Genomic DNA, 21948 nt, shown 5'->3' with positions numbered 1-21948 from the left:
ATGCACAAGGGCGCTGCTTGTCGCCGTGCATCTGCACTAAAACTGATAATGCACATCCATCTTTCTCATGCACATACAACGAAAAAGGTTTTGTATAATCAGGGGTCCCTAACACTGGTGCTGAACAAAGGGCCTGTCGTAATTGCTGGAAAGCAGCGTCACACTCATTTGACCAAGGAATCGGAATAGGTGTGTCTTTTGTCAAAAGGGCTAATAATGGCTTAGCTATGTGTGAAAACCCTAATATCCATTGCCTACAAAAAGAAACAAGCCCCAAAAATGCACGCACGTCCTTCTGCGTGGACGGCGTCGGCGTGTCCAGGATTACTTGGATACGATCTGGTGTGAGTGCACGCCCCTCCTTAGACAAAAGGTGACCCAGATAAGTCACCTTTGGTCTACAGAACTGTAATTTCTTCCGAGATACTTTATGATTGTGGGATGCCAAAAAGGAAAGCAAGGACAACGTACTCTTTTCACACAACTCCGGAGTGTCGGCCGTCAGCAAGATGTCATCGACATATTGAATGAGGGCGACACCCTCGGGCAGAACAAAGGAATCCAATTGTCTTTTCAAAGCTTGACTGTAAATGCTAGGGCTTTCTGTGTAGCCCTGAGGGATCCTACAAAATCGGTAAGACCTATTATTTAGAGTGAAACCAAAAAGGTATCGACTATCGGGATGAATAGGAATTGAAAAGAAGGCATTTTTCAAATCAATAACTGAGAACGTGGTCGCCGTAGGCGGGACCAAAGTAAGCAACGTCGTGATATCAGAAACCACTGGGTACTGAGGTATCACGATCTTGTTCACTTCTCTCAAATCAATTATAAACCGATAAACTTTGGCATCCGTATCCTTTTTCAAAATGGGTAGAATCGGGCTATTACAGACGTTGTAGGGAACTTCCTCCACTACTCCCACCTTAATCAAATCCTGCACAATCTGTATAAGAGCCTCCTCCCCCTCCTGGGAAATACGATACTGTGGGAGGCGTGGTAACACCGCCCCCTCCTGGACACTAATGTGAACCGGCGGAATCACCATCTGTCCCACATCAGTATCCGAAGTGGCCCACAAAGCACGAGGGAGGGTAGCTAACACAGCATCCTCTGCAACCACACACATCCGTTCAGACCGAGGGTAATTGTCATTTAATATCACCCGCACTCCAGCAGGGGAGCAACGGACCGTAGCTCTGAAGTGCTTTAGCATATCAAGGCCCATAATGTTGTCCGGCGTGTTTGGGGCAAGCAAAAACGGACAAGGTGCAGAAAAGGAATCAACCTGAAATGTGAGGGGCCGTGAAAGAGGGCTTCGGGAGAGTGTACCGTCAAACCCTACCGATGTAACCATTAAGCCAGATGGGGGAGCCCTCGGAACCAATTGTTTAGACAGCGCACTACGAGTTGCTCCTGTATCCACTAGGAATTGATCAGTAGAGCCCAAAACCTCAGCTGATACGTAAGGACCCTTCTGATCAACCGGCACCTCAACTGATTCTAACCCCCATCCAACGCATTCCTATGCATGCTGAGAATCATGGTACCCAGAGCGGTCAATCCCCGACACTTGATACTGGGTCTGTCGATCGAAAACATTAGGTCTATCTCGTTGCTGCCCGGCAGGGTCAAAACGAGTGTGATCGTTAGAATTCCCTCTAAAATTCGAGAAACCCCCTCTACCTCTCGGGCCACCCTGACTATGCCCCTGACGCGAAGCATGCAACGCCGGGCAATCTCTGGCCCAATGTCCCGATTGCTTGCAATACGCACATTGATTCCTATTCAAATCAGATCGGCCCGAGGGAGGACCATAAAATCCTCCCCTACCTCTATTAACACCCCGTCAGGGCGGGCCATATACTTGTGCCAACATCACCTTCGTTTTTAAATCTTTCGATTTCTTCTCCTCCTGGCCCTTCGCTTCTTGCTCCTGACGCTCATAATACTGAGCTATAGTCAGGAGGGGTGTCGGGGTCGCAGAAGACCAAGAACTCTCACTCGCTTTGAGACGGGCCGCAATTGCCGGCAATAAATTCGCCACATATTTATCAGCAAAGAGGTGTCGACCCGTATCATCCGTAAGCGACTGACCACTAAAATCATGAAACGTCTCCTCAAAGCGCGTAAAGAAATCTGCAACTGACTCGTCAACTTTCTGCTTACACGAAGCTAACATATTCCAGTCAATCTTTTTAGGGGGGATGATTGTCTTCAGCTTAGTCAGAATAGCCGCAGGGAGATCTAAGATAATCTGTGGTGGTTTCTGCGCGGGCTTCCTCTCCCTATCCTCATCCTCAAGCTCAGACCACCGAGCCTTAAAAGCGGCAACATCATCCACCTTCCGGACAGATCGCCACATATCCGGTGGTAGAATAAGGCCAAAGAACAGATCTATATTCGCTAAGGTCATAGTACAAGAATTCAAGGCCCCTTCGACTTCTTCGTAAAAGGCCGCTGGATTCTTGCGGGGATCAGGCAATGCATTCTTTAATGCCATAACATCAGCTCTATGCCAGGGAGTATAAACCCAATTATACACAAAATATCCCTTAGCATCGGCGGAGGTAATGTCCGAACTAGTCCCCGCTCCTTTAGGAGGAACATACAAAGGCGCCGCCTCTCGCATTGGTTTAGCATGCACTAGGTCACTCTTATCTGACTGGGAGGTGAATGAGTGGCCATCTCCGGTATGCGAATCCGACTGCTTCTCCTCCTCAGCTTGTTGGCGCGCTTTTTCTTTAAGGTTCCTCACCGCGTCCCCCAATGCAAACAGCCGCCGCACCGCATCAGGTGCCTTAGAGGGAGAGAAAACACCGTTACGCAATGCTTTAGCATCTAATACCACATCGTCAGTGTAGTATGTCATAAGCTTGGCATACACTTATAATGTCTTGTCTGGGATTGGTTGGAAGCTATAGAATGTCGATAGTGTCATCTGCGATGTCACTGGATTCTAGATTGGGGATCTGTGAAGGAAACTGGGAGACTGATGACAAGAGTTGGATGGATGGGATCTCTTTATGGAATAAACCTTCTTCAAACTTCATACCTGCCTCATGATGCCTTTTTGAGGGATCTTACACTGGCGTAGTCGGCTGAGAATTTCCATTTGAGATCCCAACAAGTGATATGGATTTTGGCGAGTTTTGACCAAATTTAAATGAACTCTTGGACATCCCTTTATCTGCGTGAATTCCTCTTCAATGATATCCCTAACTGGATTTTATTTGTGGTAAGGAAGACGTCTCGTATACCAGCCTTCATTCGTTAATTTCCGTTTGCGTGGTTCACTTGAGTTGAGGACTAAAGACTCTTATATTTTATTGATTGTCTTTTATCAAAAAAAAAAAGAAAAGAGACGGAATCGTACGAAGCTGTTTACTTTGTTTCGACTTACAATCGTTCGATGTAAAGGCTTTCAAGTTACGTTAACCATACTTGCGAAGACGTTCAAAAAATAACAAAGCTACTGTTCAACGAACCTTACCCGTCAGCGGTGTCTCGAGGAGCGTTTTGCTGTGTTGCCTGGTGAGGAATCCTTGTCTTCGTGAAGAGAGCGGCCATCGACGTAGGATAAGAATCCCGTTCCTCTCCTTTGTCTTCGTGAAGAGAGCGGCCATCGACGTAGGATAAGAATCCCGTTCCTCTCCTTTGTGCGCATGACGTCAGAACGTGATTGAAGATTTACCCAATTGAGCTCAGGCGTCGAAGCGTATCTTAGCAACGGCATGCTGTGCACATGATGTCAGTACGTTGTTGAAAAAGTTACCCTATGGTGCGAAGGCGTCATAGTGTATCCTAGCAACGGCATACGCTCGCTGATACACACAGCTTTTCTGTCATTGTGTGCCAGCGATATCTCTACGTTGCAACGGAATACTCTCGCCGGCACGCACGCCCCTCTCTCTTCCAAGCTAGAAAATGTGGTCTTGCTGAATCTTGTGTATCCTGGCAACATATTACTTTCGCCGATACGCACGGCTCTGTCAGTAAGATTTATCGCTGATGCACATGGCTTTCGGTTTGCATTGCGCTTTGTCTCTTAGTTAAGTTGATGCAAAAATCTTATTACTGTTTAAGGACAGCGTACAGTTTATGCTTTTAACTATTTTTCCCACTGTTTTGCTTATTTTCATGTGGGCATATTTATTTGGCATAAAGGTTTGTCTTTTTGCTTCTTTTTTTTTGAATATATATTTCTATATCTGTACTGGTTCTGTGGAAATGCAAAATGTCACTGCAGCGCCGTTTTTCTTATCTGAGCCAGGTGAGCCCAATATTAAGTGGAAAAAATGGAAAGTTGTTTTCGAGCGTTATGCTAGAGTATGTGGCCCTTCACTCAGTGCAGAAAGGAGAACTGCCTTGTTATTACACTGTTTGGGGTCAGAAGGACAAGACGTATTTGACCACTTGCCAGATTTATCCCTTGAAGAGGCTAATGGGCTCAATGACTATGAAATATGTATCAAGAGACTGGATAAGCATTACTTGCCAAAAGTGAGTACCATTCTAGAGAGGTACACCTTTGCCAAGAGAATGCAAGCAAGTGAGGAAACAGTGGAGGGTTACATAACTGTTTTGAGGAAGCTTGCATCTTCGTGTAAGTTTGAAGCAAAAACTGATGAACGTATTCGTGATCAGTTTATGTTTGGGTGTAATATAGAAAAAGTTAGAGAGGAATTGTGGTCACGCGATGAACCCACTCTAGATGAGGTTCTGGTCGTAGCGAAAAGGATAGAGCATTCTATCAAATGTGTGGCTGTTTTGAAGAAAGATACTTCGAACGAATGCAAGGTTCAAGTGGTGAAGAGTAAGAATAAAGGGGACTTGAAGTATAAGGAGATGTTAAAAAAAGAATCTATGTCAACGAAAGGAAAGTTAAGTGAGAATTCGTTTAATGGCAAATGTTTCAGATGTGGTAAGGTAGGACATTTAGCTAATAATCCGAAGTGTCCAGCTCTTGGTTCATTGTGTCCCAAGTGTAAAAAGAAAGGTCACTTTGCTCATATGTGTAATAGTAAAAATGTTGCAAAAGTAAAAGACGTTCAAGTTGATGAGGACAGTGATGATGCGATAAACTCGGATGATTATGAATGTGGTCAAATTGTTGTGCAGGTTGTGACTGGGGAGAGAAAAAGAAATTCTCCGTTAGATGAGATTTTAGTTGAAGGAGCTAAAACCAGAGTTCTATTTGATTCTGGGGCTAAAATCACAATTATCTCAAGTGAATTCTACATGTCTAATTTAAAAAGCAAAGTTCAACTTTTAAAACCAGACATAAAGCCATTGGCATATGGTGGGGAGCCAATCAAATTACATGGGTTCTTCACTGGATTAATTGAGTATAAAGGGAGATTTATCTCAGGGAAAATATATGTTTCAAGAAAGGGGGATAGCATCATCAGTTGGATTCATCAAGGAGAACTTGGTGTATTTCTTGATCCTAATGCTGACCCCCCTATTCAATTGAGAAGCGTGGTGAACTCCGTTGAGAAGGCTGATGATGTGAATCTAATTGATGGTCTCAAAAGAGATTATCCAAATGTTTTCAGGAAGGAGCTAGGTTGTCTCAAAGGTTACAAGCATAAAATATTACTTAAGAAAGGTTCTACTCCAGTATGTTGCAAGGTGAGAAATGTTCCAATTTCTGTGAGGGATGACATGCAGAAAGAAATTGAGAAGTTAAAGAAAGGGGGCATCATAGAAGAAGTTGAAGGAACTGAGTGGTTGGCACCAGTCGTAGCTGCACGCAAACCTAATGGGGACATGAGACTCTGCATTGACTTGAGACAGTTGAACAAGTGCGTAGTGATTGACAAATATCCCCTGCCTAACATAAACGAATTGCTATCTCTGTTGGGTGGAGCTAAAGTCTTTAGTACGATTGATTTAACTTGGGCGTACCACCAAATAGAGTTAGAGGAGTCGTGTAGAGACTACACTTCTTTTATAACACCATTCGGTACTTTTAGGTTCATACGCATGCCTTTTGGGCTAGTGTCGGCCTCTTCAGTCTTTCAAAGGGTTATGGAGAACATGCTTCAGGGTTTACCAGGCACCTATGTTTACCAAGATGATATTTTAATTTTTGGGCAGAATGCTAAGCAGCATGACATTCGTTTGAGGTCAGCCTTGGGAAGACTTTCTGAGCATAACTTAACTATTAAGGCGGAAAAGTGTAGATTTGGAACCAACTCAATTGACTATTTGGGGCATAATATAACTAGTGATGGTGTCAAGCCTAAGAAAGAATTAATCAACACTATCCAAGAAATGAGCTCACCTTCTAACAAAAGCGAACTCATGAAGTTTTTAGGGGTAGTTGAATACTACTCGAAATTTGTAAGAAATTTTGCAGATTGTGCGGCAAGCATGAGATATTTACTGAGGAAAGGAGTGGACTTTCAGTGGACGGAAAGTTGTGAGCAAGAATTTAGAGATATCAAGAGTAAACTTAAAGCAGCTCCTTCTCTTGCTAGCTTTGATCCTATGATCAAACCTATTCTCATCACTGATGCCAGTGAAAAGGGTTTGGGGGCTGTCTTACAACAACATGGTAAAGATGGCATTCGTACCATTATGTGTTTGTCACGTAGCCTTAAGGATCCAGAGACCAGGTATTCGGTTGTTGAACGGGAATCTCTGGCAGTGTATTGGGCCATAAAAAAGTTGAAGAAGTTTCTTTGGGGTATAGATTTCGAGGTGAGGACAGATCATAAACCGTTGGTTGAAATTTTCAGCAAGAAGGGCTTGGATTCAATATCTAGCAGAATTACCAAGTGGATAATAGGTTTGCAAGAATTTAATTTTGAAATGAAGTACATACCAGGCGTAGAAAATAATGTGGCGGATGTACTGTCACGCCTCACGCCTATGAAATCATCTGATGGGGATGATTGGGAAGATTCAGAGGAATTAGTTTGTGTCATTGATCAAAATATGATTAGTGAAGAGAGATGGGGCAATGAGATGGTCATGGATGCTGTTCTAAATGAAGTTATGGATCTTCTCAGGAGAGGTTGGAACAGCAACAAACAAGGTTCGTTAGAGACTAAGAAATTTTGGGCGGTTCGTAACGAATTGTCTGTGGAGAATAGGCTTCTATTTCGGGGAACCAGACTGATTCCTCCCTGTTCCCTTAGGAAAGAACTGATAGATTTGGTTCATTCCTCTCATGCAGGCATTACTAAGTCTAAGGAACGCTTGAGAATGTCGTATTGGTGGCCGGGCATGGATATAGAGGTGGAACGGGTTATTCGTGATTGTGTGCCGTGCACCTTGAGTGATAAGTCTAAAAACACCCGTGTCCAACCTATGATCATAAGGAGGCGTCCTTTGAATCCTTGGCAGGACATTGCTTTAGACATTCTTGGTCCTATTCACTTGAATGGTTCTCAGACATTTGTTTTAGTGATAATTGACATGTTTTCACGTTGGCCTATAGTTTTCTTTTTGACAAGCATTAGCTCAACTCACATTATTAAATGTTTGAATAACATTTTCTCTGAAGAGGGAATCCCGGATTCCATATTAACAGACAATGGGGTGCAGTTAGTATCCAATGAGATGAAGGATTTTCTAACATCCAAGGGGATTTCGCATAAATTGTGCTCCCTCTACCATCCCGAGGCAAATGGGATGGTGGAGAGATTTAATAGAGTGATCAAAGAGACGATTGCACTATCTAAATCAATGTCCTTAAATTGGAAAGAGGAGGTGTTGAAGAAAGTTGAAGAGTATAGGCTATCTCCGCATTCCACTACTGGGAAAACACCTTTTCTATTATTCCGTGGGAGAGTTCCAAACACTAAAGTGGAACCTGCATGGGTTAATAGATATGAAGTGGAAAGGGGAAAAGAAAAGAAGTGTGATGGTGAAGTGATTCAAAAGAGAGAGGAAGAACAAAGTAAATTGAGGAAGAGTTACTTTGACAAGAAGAATGCTGTAAAGGTAACTAAAGTCAGAGTTGGTGATTTGGTTATGATCAAACGCCCAGGTTTGGTGGGTGGAGCTGTTTCCAAGTTTATGAAACCGATGAAGGTTATTATGATCTTTAAAAATGCTGTGAAGACTCAAGATCACAGGATTTGGAATTTAAACAGGGTTGCAGTATTAAAAAAAAAAGTAGATGGTGATCATCCTGATGTGGCGAATCCGAGTTTATCTGAAGGTGGTAAGATTCGAGCTTCTAATAGGATTTGTAAGAAGCCTTCTTATCTGTTGAACTATGTTTAAAGTGAATTTTAAGAAGCCTTCTTATCTGTTGAACTATGTTTAAAGTGAATTTTGTTGGATTTGATTTGGTATTATTTTGGGGAATGTGTTCTGAATTTTGTGTGACGAAGGGAGGTGTGTAGTATGTCATAAGCTTGGCATACACTTATAATGTCTTGTCTGGGATTGGTTGGAAGCTATAGAATGTCGATAGTGTCATCTGCGATGTCACTGGATTCTAGATTGGGGATCTGTGAAGGAAACTGGGAGACTGATGACAAGAGTTGGATGGATGGGATCTCTTTATGGAATAAACCTTCTTCAAACTTCATACCTGCCTCATGATGCCTTTTTGAGGGATCTTACAGTCAGGCTCAAAGACACTGGAATATTTCCGGAAAGCAGCAATCACTTCCTCAGAAAAGTGGCCCAAAAAATACAACTTTTCTCTATCCTGCCACAGCTCCCAGGAATTCAACAATTCATCCAGGGACAACTTGCCCTTGAGTGCACGAAAAGAAACTTGCCGAAGCTCACTCATTCGGTCAACCGATAGCATGGACCGCGTGTCTACCTTACCCGGAACCGATCCAGAATCTTGTGGCCTCGGGGCAGACGCGCCAACATAAGGGGGCGGAGAACGATCTAATAGGGAAAAATCATCCTCAAGATTAGTAAGGACAGGATAAAGAGGCTGCCGAACAGCATATTGACCCGACACTTGTAGCCTACGCTCCTTCTCCTGTCTCTCCGCCTGTTCTCTTTCCTCCCGACGCTTCGCTTCCTGTGCTCGGACATGATCATTCTTCCGTTGCTCTTTATCAAACAGCGCTTTCTCACGTTTCTCCCGCTCATGCACTTCCTTCACCCACAACCGCACACACTCAAACATATCCTGACGAGCACGCCGTTTGCACATACACTGTTCCACATACTCAATCTTACGCATATCAAACGATCCATACAAAGGCCATCGTAACTCAGGATCCTTCTTAGCATATTTCCTCCATACTGTGCTGTACATTATGGAAGAAAGACCATGCTTTACATACATATCCCTATTAGGAGTCCCCTCTGGGGGAGCTGGAGCAGATTCCTCGAGGTTTAACCGGTTTCCAAAACAGCAGCACCACTTACGGAGTGCGCTAAAAGCAGGCATGCTCAAAAAGTAAGGCAGAATATGCAGTATTATCAAAAAAAATGGCACTTAAACGTTGCGCCGTTCAAAGTTACACAGCTCCGGAGAAATCTCTCCACATTACCTGCCTAAATGTGTTGCAACGCATATATTTTCACAATAGCCAATACAAGATATGACCGGTCATCACAAATCAAACTCAAATAGCCAAACCAGGCTTCAAAAACTCGGAGCAAGTACCGTACAACGGTTCTTACCAATCAAGAGTCCAGATTCCAACTGCCAAGCTCCAGAATTCGCCCAAATGGCTGTCACGGCAGGACCGACAGAAGAGGTCTCAGTCGAGGACCGGCGCCACCCAGATGGTCAGTTCGGAAGGGAAGGAAGAAAACCTCGGGATGCCAGGGCTGAAAGACGCCGCTGGCAGTGATCACATCCCCGGCCAAATTCCTCACCTTCGTCGCGACCAGTCCTTCGAGCATCCGAGTCGCCGATGAGCCCCACGTGACGGGCGCCAATTGATGAATACAGGCCCCAGCTAGGCCCGCAGGACACAAGGGTTCGCTCTCCTGCAATGGAATCTATAAGGAAGTTGGCACGGAAACTGCAAAGTACAAAGACAAAGTTTATTAACCCTTAAGGGTGGTCCTACAATCCATACAACACCCTTCGGTATTGCATAGAGTAGCACAAAGAACTTGCATACACGGTCCCCTTTTATACACAACAGAGGGGCTCATAAGTGGGTGGATACAACATGAGGCAGAGAATATTACCTTTTATGGTCATTTTCAATACTGAATCAATATATGGGCGGAGCTGACACACTCCTTGAGCCCGCGAAAACATGGTCAAGCAAGGCTAACTGATAACAGATGTGGTCAAGTCTGGGCATGCGCCAGACGGACAAAGGAGCTATTTATAGACTGTTACTAGGCAGAATACAAGAGCAACTAACACGAAGGTAGGACTCTTCTCGTGTTGAGCACGTGGAGACATGACAATACAAAATGGAGTCCAAACTTTAGTCAACATAACAAAAGAGACATGCTCTAAGGAAGGGGAATTCATGTCTTTAGTAAATGCTTAATCACATCGTCGTTTCAATTTACAACAGTGGGGGACAAGGGTAAAGACCAGAAGTCTTCTCAAGGGCCCCAAAAATCTTCTTCAGGTGGGGATTCACAGTCACGAAAGGGTAAAGGCCAAAAGAAACCTTGGTTCAAAATCTGTAAACAGAAAACTCACTGGACTAGTGACTGCACCAAGGCCAAAGAAAATACTCCAGCTCCCACCAATGCCCCTAAGGCACCTGCTCCCCCTAGTGCAGTTACAATTGGTGGTGGGAATACACAGAATAAGGGTGTAGTAGGGTTAACCCTGCGTTCTGAGATGGACTCTGGCCTAGTCAGAGTACCAACTCAGGCTGTGCTTGTCCGTGATGGGGGTATGGATATGTCCCCCTTTGTGAGTCCCAGTAACTTGGGCAAATACAGACAGCAGCCTTAAATTAATGGAGTAGAAGCTTGGGTATTCAGGGACACAGGAGCAAGTGTCACAATGGTGACAAAAGATCTTGTGGATCCTGGGCAGATTATACTTGGTGAAATGTACCAAGTGACCAATGATAGCAATGTCAGAACAGACCATTCTCTGGCAGTTGTTAACTTCCCCTGGGGAGGGGTAACTGGCCTTCAGAAGGTTGTGGTAAGTGCAGACCTACCAGTACAGTGCTTGCTTGGCAATGATCTAGAGACTTCAGCTTGGGCTGAAGTGGAGCTCAGGACACATGCAGAAATATTAGGGATCCCTGCACATGTCTTTGCTGTGAACAGGCCACAGGCTAAAATGTCTAAAACTGGAAAGGCCCTGGATTCTGGAACAATGGACCAGGTGCCAAACAAGAGGAGGAGAAGTAGGTTTAAGGCTGTGCCTTCCCACCTCTCTCAGGATACTGATCAGTCTCCTCAGGGAGATGATCTTGAGCCCAAAGAAGTAACTGTCCCAGAGGAGCTTGAACCTGACCAGGTTGAGTTCTTGGGGACAGGGGACCCTTCCAGGTCTGATCTGAGCCAGGAGCAGAACACCTGCCCCTCTCTTGAAACCCTCAGACAGCAAGCTGCTGATGAGGCTGCTGTGAATGCTAGTGGCACCCATAACGTTTATTGGGATGATGGGCTCCTATACTCAGTGAGTAGAGACCCCAGGCCTGGTGCATCCAGGAGGTTGGTTATACCTCTGAAGTTTAGGGGTTTCCTATTGACACTAGTCCCTGATATTCCCCTAGCAGGACACCTAGGCTAGAACAAGACTTGGGACAGAAATGTTCCTCACTTTCACTGGCCTCACATGTCTAAAGAACAAAAGGAAGTGGGAGAACCCACTGAGTACCTCGCACTGTTCACTGTGCGGGACAAAAACCCCTTTAAATGTGTGTAGTCAAAATACGAGTTTCAAACACAAATAACGTTCATTGTAAACCAATAGTCTAGTGTTAACTCACAAACAATTTAAACCTTAAATATAAGGCAAGACCAAAGGTATTTCATTATCACATGTATATTGTTGATTTCACAATATATTATACAGTAAATGAAAACATCTTGTATACATTATACAATTTCTCATTAAGGAAAAAACAAATCAAGCGAATTGCTTTTATCTTCATAGATGTTGAAGCCCAATGCATTTCGGGATTTGAAGTATCCCTTCGTCAGGGGAAATCTAAAATGAAAACATAAACAGTAGTCTATCTCTGAATGAAGAATAATCAGTTTTCTAATACAAGTCAATCTGCTGGTGCGTGGGTAGGAATACATTTGTGTAGACAATACATGCTGTGCGATGGTGATGTTAATCGGTAAAGATACTAGAGAGATGGATGGGATGCACCGGGTCAATCGTCTATTCAAGTTTCACCGTGAAAAGAGTCCTGTCAATGGGTGATCAATGTGCTCCATTCGTATCTGAGTCGGGTTGGCAAGTAAAGTTAAGAAAGCTGTAGTCTTTTCCGAATATCGTACTAGCTCACATGTCTAAAGACACAAAGGAGTGTTGTCGCTCCTGTGTAAGCTGCTAAGCCAGTGGCAAAGCAGGTGGCACTACAAAGGCCCCCCTGATACCACTACCTGTGGTGGGGGTACCCTTTGAAAGGGTAGGGATTGACATTGTTGGTCCCATGCATCCCCAAACAGCATCTGGGCACAGATTTATACTGGTGGTAGTGGATCATGCAACCAGGTATCCAGAAGCAATTCCCCTGAGGACCACTACAGCACCTGTAGTGGCAAGAGCTCTCTTGAGTGTGTTCTCAAGAGTAGGCTTTCCAAAGGAGGTAGTATCTGACAGAGATGCAAACTGCATGTCTAGTTACTTGACTGCTATGTGGAAGGAGTGGAGAGTGAACTACAAGTTCACCACACCCTATCACCCACAGTGCAATGGTTTAGTTGAGAGATTCAACAAAACCTTAAAGTGCATGAACAATGGACTCCTAGAGAAGCTTATGCGAAAGTGGGACCTTCTCTTGCCCTGCCTTTTATTTGCATACAGGGAGGTGCCTCAAAAGGGGGTTGGCTACAGTCCATTGGCACTTTTGTTTGGACACCCTGTCAGGGGTCCATTGTGTTTGGTGAAGGAAGGATGGGAGTTACCTCTCAAGCCCCCAAAGCAAGACATAGTGGACTATATACTTGGTCTCTGCTCCAGGATGGCTGAGTACATGAAAATGGCAAACAAAAACCTTGAGGCTAGCCAGGAACTGCAAAAAGCCTGGCATGACCAAAAGGCTGTACTGACTGTTTACCAGCCAGGACAGAAAATGCGGGTGTTGGAGCCTGTGGCCCCAGCAGCTCTCCAGGACAAGTGGAGTGGACCCCACGCTATTATTGGACAGAAAGGGGAGGTTGCCTACTTGGTAGACCTCGGAACCCCTAGGAGTACCCATAGGGTACTTCATGTCAACAGGCTAAAGCCATACGTGGACAGGGCTCACATGGGCTTGCTCATGGCAACTGTTGAGGGACAGGAGGAGGAGAGTGACCCTGTCCCTGACCTCCTCTCACAGAACCCTGATGATGGGTCAGTTGATGGTGTAGCCTTGGCAGGCAGCCTCACTGCCCAGCAACAAGCTGATTGCAGACAGGTGCTCAATCAGTTCAGACACATGTTCTCACTGACTCCAAGTCAGACTACCTGGTGCACTCATGAAGTGGACACTGGGAACAGTCTGCCTATTAAAAATAAGATTTATAGGCAACCTGACCATGTCAGGGACTGTATCAGGACAGAAGTCCAGAAAATGTTGGTTTTGTGTGGACTACAGGGGTCTCAATGCAGTCACTAGGACTGATGCCCATCCAATATCAGGGGCAGATGAGCTTATAGATATTTTGGACTCAGCCAAGTACCTTACCACATTTGACTTGACAGCTGGCTACTGGCAGATCAGACTAGCTGATGATGCAAAGCCAAAGACAGCATTTTCAACCCCTAGTGGGCACTATCAATTTGTGGTACTGCCCTTGGGCTAAAAAATGCACCTGCCACTTTCCAAAGGTTGGTGAATACAGTTCTCACAGGTCTGGAAGCCTTTAGTGCAGCATATCTCTATGGTATTGCCGTCTTTAGCTCCACCTGGGAGTATCACCTGGACAACCTAAGGAATGTTTTGGAGTCCCTGCAAAAAGCAGGCCTAACTATCAAGGCTACAAAGTGCCAGATAGGGCAGAGTCAGGTTGTGTACCTGGGCCACCTTGTAGGTGGAGGCCAGGTTCAACCATTGCAGAGCAAAATTCAGACCATAATGGACTGGGCTGCTTCCACTACCCAGACTCAGGTTAGAGCCTTCTTAGGCCTGACTGGGTACTATAGGAGATTTGTCAAAGGGTATGGATCAATAGTGACTCCCTTGAATGACTTAACGTCTAAGAAAACACCCAAAAAGATTCAGTGGACAGCTAGCTGTCAAAAGGCATTTGATGACCTGAAGCAGGCCATGTGTACTGCTCCCATTCTGCAGAGTCCTGACTACTCCAAGTAGTTCATTGTTCAAACAGATGCATCTGAATTGGGGGTAGGGGCTGTACTGTCACAATTGAATGAAGAAGGTCAGGATCAGCCAGTAGCTTACATAAGCAGAAGGCTGACCCCTAGAGGGAAACGTTGGTCAGCCATTGAGAGGGAGGCCTTTGCTGTGGTTTGGGATCTGAAGAAGTTGAGGCCATACTTGTTTGGTACTCACTTCCTTGTTCAGACAGACCATAAGCCCCTCTTATCGCTAAAACAAATGAAGGGTGAAAATCCCAAACTGATTAGGTGGTCCATTTCCCGACAGGGGATGGACTTTACAGTGGAACATAGACGTGGGAGTAACCATGCCAATGCAGATGGACGCTCTAGGTATTTCCACTTAGAACATGAAGACTCAACTGGTCAAGGTTAGTTTAATGTCCCTGAATTTGAGGGGGTGGGGTTGTGTAGGAGAGTAGGATCTGCTTCACATGGGTACCCCCACTGTTTGCTGGTGTTTCACTGTTTTTCGACCTTAGTCTGGCTGTGGCCCTGCTAATCAGGACCACAACCTAGCTGCTTCCTCTCTAAAATGGTTTGCATGTACATTAGGTACATATCCAATTGGATTCTGGAGTGCCTTATAAGCCCCTAGTATATAGTATACTATGTACCAAGGGCATAGGTACCTCAGAGGCCTACCAAGGGCTGAAGCATGTATTATGCCACCCCTGGGAAGCACTCCAAAATGGCACCACAGGTCTGCTACTGCAGCCTGGGTAAGGGTGTGCTTGCACCCCTTATCGTGGTATAGGCTACCTATATCACTACCTTATACAGACACATATAAACCTATACACCACTCCTATGGCAGGCCTTGACAATCCTGAAGGAAGAGTGCTTGGTTTTATGTGAGAGGGTGCCCAAGCATGAGCTCAGCCCCTCTGCAGCTTTCGGAAATACTTCCTTATGGCTGTTCTGTGATACAGCCATACCATATACTCTTAGGTGCATTATAACCTCGCAGTAAATGGTAACTTTGGGATGGCTGCATCAAAACATGTTGTGTTTGGTGTCAAACGCTTTGGAATACTACCCCCTGCCAATTCTGGTGGTGGGGGTAGCATTCCACCCTTCTAGAGGGAGAGAAATGTTCACACTGGCTAAATGCGGTAGGACTTTCCTGAGCCCTGGCATCACAAAATGGATGCCTCTGCTACAGTCACGGGTCTGGCCTCCTGCTGCTGACCGAAACTCCAGCAGGGGAGGCCTGGACAATAGGTTTCCTGTCGAGGGGAGGTGTAACCACCTCCCAGACAGGCAGATGTGTATCGGGCTGGGCGGGAGCACACCCTGGTGCTTTGAAGTCCTGCACTGGGGGCACACTTGGTGTCCCTGTGCATAGTCCAGTTCAAACCGGTTACAGGGGCTACTTGCCCCTGCTCTGGCGTGAAACTGGACAAAGGAAATGGGTGTAACCACCCCTCTTTCCAAGCCCACCCATAGGTGGGGCCTTAGAGTTAGTCCATCCCCTAAACTTACTATAAGTATAGGAATCCAGTCCCTAGGACTTTAGATTACCCTGGACGAACCTCTGCTACATATATCCTGAACCTTCGACTTTCTATCACGACTCGAAGACGGAAAAAATCTCCCTTGGGGTCAAGGAGTGACTCCCCTGCTTTTCAGGCACCAAAGAAGCAACTGACCGGTCTGCATCGCTAAAGCTCCCGCCAGATGCCAAAGTCTTTGCATCACCAGAGGTGGATTTCCAGACTTCTCCGAGGCTACCCTGAGTCCAAAGCAAAGCTGAGGCCTGTGGCTATCGTGGGTGATGTGGAACCGTGACCCCTGGACACCGTGTTCTTTTGCAGCAACAGCATCTTCCTGGTCCTCTTTGAAGTTGTGCTTTGGGCTCCTAGTAGCCCAAGCCTTGAGCACTTCCTGCACCGAAGATTGCTGGCCTCCACTCCACGAGTGACCCGTGGACCAGTTTCAAGTGCGACCGCTTGAGGCTCCTTTGCGATCACTAGCCCGTTGGCTAGCAGTTCCCCACGAAGGCAACTCCTTTTCTGCTTGGGCTTTCCTGGTTGCTCCAGAGGTGCCCTGACTTACCCTCACTGGGTGAGTCCCGCAGACATTGCTGGTCTGCACCGCAGTCCTTTCTCTGAATTCCAGTAACTTGCCGTTGCCAAGGCTAGTTGGGTCCAATCTGGTCGCCGACACCGCAGCACTCAACAGGCTTTGTGGTACAGCTCGAATCCGGCTCGTGAACTTCGTCGACGCCTCCTGAACCTCGTGGCTGAAGAGTCAAGACACCCATCAACTCACCTGAAGCACCCGACATCTGTGGGCATTGATCCATCTGGCCCTTAGTCACTGGCTAGTGATCCAGACTCTGTCCCTCTGCTTTCAGGTTCCTTACATCCTAGATCCAGGCTTGGATCTCTTCGGACACTTCTCCTCTTCACGGCAGCAGCAGTTCTTTGCAAGCTCTCATTGAAATCGACGACACAACCCGACACCAAAAGACACCTATGCACCCGGCTACCCTGGGTGAGGTAACTCGAGTACTCCGGTGCTGTTGTGGGCGCTAGCCCTAGAACTTCTTAAGTCCAAAAGGGTTTGGTCCTAACTCAATTAGAAGTGTCCCTAATCTTTAAATTTCCAACCGTGACATTGTCCATAGAAGATAACGGCAACCTGCGGTTGTGCTCTCACACTGCATACAGTCCCCGTGGGTCCCCTGTGTCACTACCTTGGGTGGTTCCTTGGGGTCCCAGCAATTCTACAGGCTATAGGCCTAGTGTCCATTCCAGTCGTGGTTCTTATACCACTTTATTGGTATATGGTTTGGTACGCCCCTAGGGCCCAAACATGTATTTGTGCTATTACTGATGATTACTATCTTGTAACTTAAGTACTTCGAACTCCAGTCTCATAAAGAGACTAGAGGGGTGTGTATTAACCTAAATACATATATTTTAAATATATACCTGGTGTGGTTGTCTTTTCATTTGATCATTCAAGAGAATATAGACTGGTAAAACAAGCTGCTTTACATTCCTTCAAGACTTAGCCTGAAGGCTGCTCTCCATAGCTACCACTAGGATAGCTTTCAATAAAGGTTGTCTTTAACCTATCACCATAAGGGACACTATCTGGTGCTTTGAAGTCCTGCACTGGGGGCACACTTGGTGTCCTTGTGCATAGTCCAGTTCAAACCGGTTGCAGGGGCTACCTGCCCCTGCTCTGGCACAAAACTGGACAAAGGAAATGGGTGTAACCACCCCTCTTTCCAAACCTTCCCATAGGTGGCTCCCTAGAGTATGTCCAACCCCCAAACTTAGTATAAGTATGGGAACCCAGTCCTTGAGGCTTTGGATTACCCTGGACAACACTCTGCAGCATATATCCTGGACCTTCAACATTCTACTTTAACTAGAAGACTGAAGAAATCACCTTTGGGGTCAAGGAGTGACTCCCCTGCTTGGCAGGCACTAAAGATGTAACTGTCGGGTCTGCAATTCTGAGGCTCCCACCAGACGACAAAGTCCCTGCATCCCCAGAGGTGGATTTCCAGACTTCCCTGAGGCTCCCCTGAGTCCACAGCAAAGCTGAGGCCCATGGCTGTCGTGGGTGACGTGGAACTGTGACCCCTGGACACCGTGATCTTTTGCTGATCCATCATCTTCCTGGTCTTCCTCAAAGTTGTGCTTTGGGCTCCAAGTAGCCCCAGCCTTGAGCACCTCCTGCACCGAAGATTTCTGGCCTCCACTCCACGAGTGACCCATGGGCCAGTTTCCAGTGCGACCGCTCGAGGCTCCTTCATGATCGCTAGCCCGTTGGCTATTAGGTCCCAACGAAGGCAACTCCTCTTGTGATTGGGCTTTTCTGATTACTCCCTTGCTTGGTGAGTCCCCCAGACCTTGCTGGTCTGCACCAACGTCCTTCTTCTATTTCCACTTGACTTGCCGTTGCCAAGGCTTGTTGGGTCCAATCTGGTCTCCGATACCGCAGCACTTGACAGACTTCATGGGACAGCTCAAATCCAGCTCCTGGTTGTCATCGGCACCTCCTGGACCTCGTGGCTGAAGAGTCAAGACACCCATCAACTCACCTGAAGCACCCGACATCTGTTGGCATTGGACTATCATGCCCTTGGTCACTGGTAAGTGACCCAGACTCTGTTCCCTCTGCTTTCAGGTTCCTTTCATCCTCGATCTGGGCTTAGATCGCTTTGGGTACTTCTCCTCTTCCCGGCAGCAGCACTTCCTGAACAGCTTCCATTGAAAACAGCGACGCGGCCCGTACCATTTGACACCTATTCACCCGGCTTCCCTGGATGTGGTAACTCGAGTACTCCGGTGCTCCCGTGGGTGTTGGCCCTAGACACCTCCAAGTCCAAAAGGGTTCACTCGTAGTCATCCTCTAAGTGTCCTTAAACTCTTAATTTCCAACCGCAACTTTCCCCATAGAAGTTAACGCCGATTCGCGGCTGTGTTCTCACACTGCACGCGTCCCCTGTGTCACTACCTTGGGTGGTTCTTTGTGGTCCAAGCACTTCTACAGGCTCTAGGCCTTGTGTCTAGTTCAGTCGTGGTTCTTATACAACTTTATTGGTATATGGTTTGGTATGCCCCTAGGGCCCAAACGTGTATTTGTGCTTTTACTTTTGAATACTGACTTGTAACTTAAGTACTTCGAACTCCAGCCTCATAAAGAGACTAGAGGGGTGTGTTGTATCTTAAATACATATATTTTTAATATATACCTGGTGTGGTTGTCTTTTCATTTGGTCATTCAAGAGATTATAGACTGGTAAAACAAGCAGCTTTACATTCCTTGAAAACTTAGCCTTAAGGCTGCTCTCCATAACTACCACTAGGATAGCTTTCAATAAAGGTTGTCTTTAACCTATCACCATAAGGAGTTGTTTGGACTGATACAAGGTGTCCACTTTAACTAGTGTACAGCATATATCAGTCCAAATTCTCACAATCACATACTTTCTATCCACACAATTTCACTGCACAACATACCACATAATTCCACTTCACACAATGTACATCCACTCCACTCCCCCAATGTCCCTCAGGAGTAAAGTGAACTTCATCCCCCAACCAGTAGTGTGCCAGAAGGCACATTTGCAGAGTGGTGGAGAAAGGGGGCATGGCCCCGAAGACCTCTTAGCAATCCCACTGGGTATGACTTACTTCTTGGTAACAGGCGGGGTAGTTGGCCCCTAAGAACAACCTGGGGGGGCAACTACCCCTTCTATTACCTCAAGTAAGTCCCACACAGCAGGATTGCTAAGTACTCATAGCAGGCCATGCCCCCTTTGCCCACCACTCTGCAAACGTGCTCCCTGGTGCACTCTTGGATGGGGATTGAAGTCCCCTTCGCTGCTGAGGGTCCTTAGGGCGGCCATGCCTCCTTTCTCCACCACTCTGCAAACGCGCCTCCTGGTGCACTCTTGGTTGGGGGATGAAGTCCCTTTGCCTCCTGAGGGTCCCTGGGGGCTAACAAGCACTCCTATTACCTCCAGTAAGCCCCACACTCTGCAAATGCACCTCCTGGCACACTGCTACTTGAGGGATGAAGTCCACTTTAGTCCTGAGGTCCTCAGGACACCGGGGGACCTCACTGCCCCACCAGCAGTGTGCCAAGAGGTGCGTTTGCAGAGTGGTGTAAAAAGGAACATGGCTCCTATCACCTTGCCGCAATCCCACTGTGTGGAGCTTATTGGAGGTACCTGGTGGGCTAGTTGGCCCCTAAGGACCCTCACCAATACAGAGGGCTTCATCTCCCAACCTAACTATAACTAACTACTGGCGACTGCCAGTAGGGAATATATATAGGGTCATTCTATAGCGTGAAAAAGGCAGCGAAGTGCTGTGTATGGTCAAAGACGAGCATAATATCAATGCGTAATAAGAGAGGAAAATAGGTTCTGGATAGTAAATACATTGTGAGGAAGTGTTCTTTAGACAGGCGAGTCTTCAACCTTTTCCTAAGGTGGAGCAGCATTGGGGTGTTCCTGATAGATAATGGAATGCTGTTCTAAACCCTGGACGCATAGATAGAAAAGGGCTGCGGTTTCATTTTTTATTTTTGTACTTTTCTCAGACTATATTCTGATGGTGTCCTGGCTACGGCTGTTCAGTGCAGGTAGGCAATGGAAGCCAATGCAGTTCCATCAGGATGGGGGTGATGTGATCATATTTCTTCAGGCTCTAGATGAGACATGCTGCAGTGTGGAGGATGCCCCTAAGGGGTGCCAGTATAGTGCTTTGGAGGTCTTGAAGGTGGGCATTGCAACTATCAAGATTCAAGAATATGAGGGTTTCAACAGCAATTCCTAAGTTGGTTTGTGGAAAAAACGGTTTGACTTGCTTTAGAAGAGAGAGCTGGTACCAGGTCATCATTATTTTGGCAATGTGTTCTTTGTGAGTGACATTGGTGTCCAGGGTGAATCTAAGTGACTTGGCATTTGGTGACATGTGGGGTTCAAAGCTGCCATGGTTCATGTCATTAAGCCAGGTTTGTACTATACCTTGTTTTTTGTCCTTGCCAAATAGCAGGAATTCTTTCTGGTTCGGTTGAGCTGCAGGTAGGTGCATTAGAGGGCATATTCATCAATCTTTTATGCAGCGATATGCAGAAAGCCACCAATGTGAAAGGGAAAGGGCAGGAATGTGCCATAGTTATCATCATATGGTGCATTCCTGTCCTTTCCTTATTCTGGCACAGTTGGCTGCCTAAAGCCAAAGCAGGCATCCTTGGTTCATTGTGCAACGGGGCCTGCATTGCAGGCAGGATTGATTTTGTGCAGGAAGGGAGACCTTTCTACACAAAAACAATACTCAGAAGTAGTTTTCTCTTACTATGTGTGCTGCAAAAGAGGACAAATAAATATATTTGTCCTTGTTATGCCTCCCCCATGGAGGCTTAGCATTTTGATGCATTCTCAGGTCTACCGCTAATGGCAAATCTGGGATTGTGCCAAAACCCATGGGTGAAAGCGTGAGAACACCCATGATCCACCCATGGAATGCCTCCAATGGCATGCAGAGTATGTAAGGCAGCAATTTTCTCTGTCTTGCATTACTCCAGATTTGTCAAGCCATGCAGGGCTAAGGAAGGTGGTCTTGCATGGCACGATAAATCTTACTTTATTATCGCATTGTCCTTTTTCCCCCTTTGCATGGCAAAAGAGCGACGTAACACCATGATAAATTTGCCCCCTTGTCTGGATGATTTACAAGCAGTTTGTGGCATTGGATTTCTGGAGAAACATCAATGTTTACACTATGAACACTATTTAGGAAACATTGAAAGTGTCAGGTGCATTACTTGGACCAAAGTGTATCATTTGATATTCAAGCAATGTATGCTTATTTAAAAAAATCATTTTCCATTCATTCCATTCTCTGACATGTTAGGTGACAAGCTTAATAAAGTGTGTTGCTTTGCAGACCTGGTCAAGCAAAATAGGAACCAAGGAAAGGGTTTGACATTTTTATTGTATTGTGATTGCCACCTCTGTAATCTACACAAGAGCTAGCTTGTCACACGTT

Source organism: Triturus cristatus, chromosome 8 (assembly GCF_964204655.1).
Source record: "Triturus cristatus chromosome 8, aTriCri1.1, whole genome shotgun sequence".
Taxonomy (NCBI): domain Eukaryota; kingdom Metazoa; phylum Chordata; class Amphibia; order Caudata; family Salamandridae; genus Triturus; species Triturus cristatus.
Note: the sequence above shows the minus strand (reverse complement) of the source record.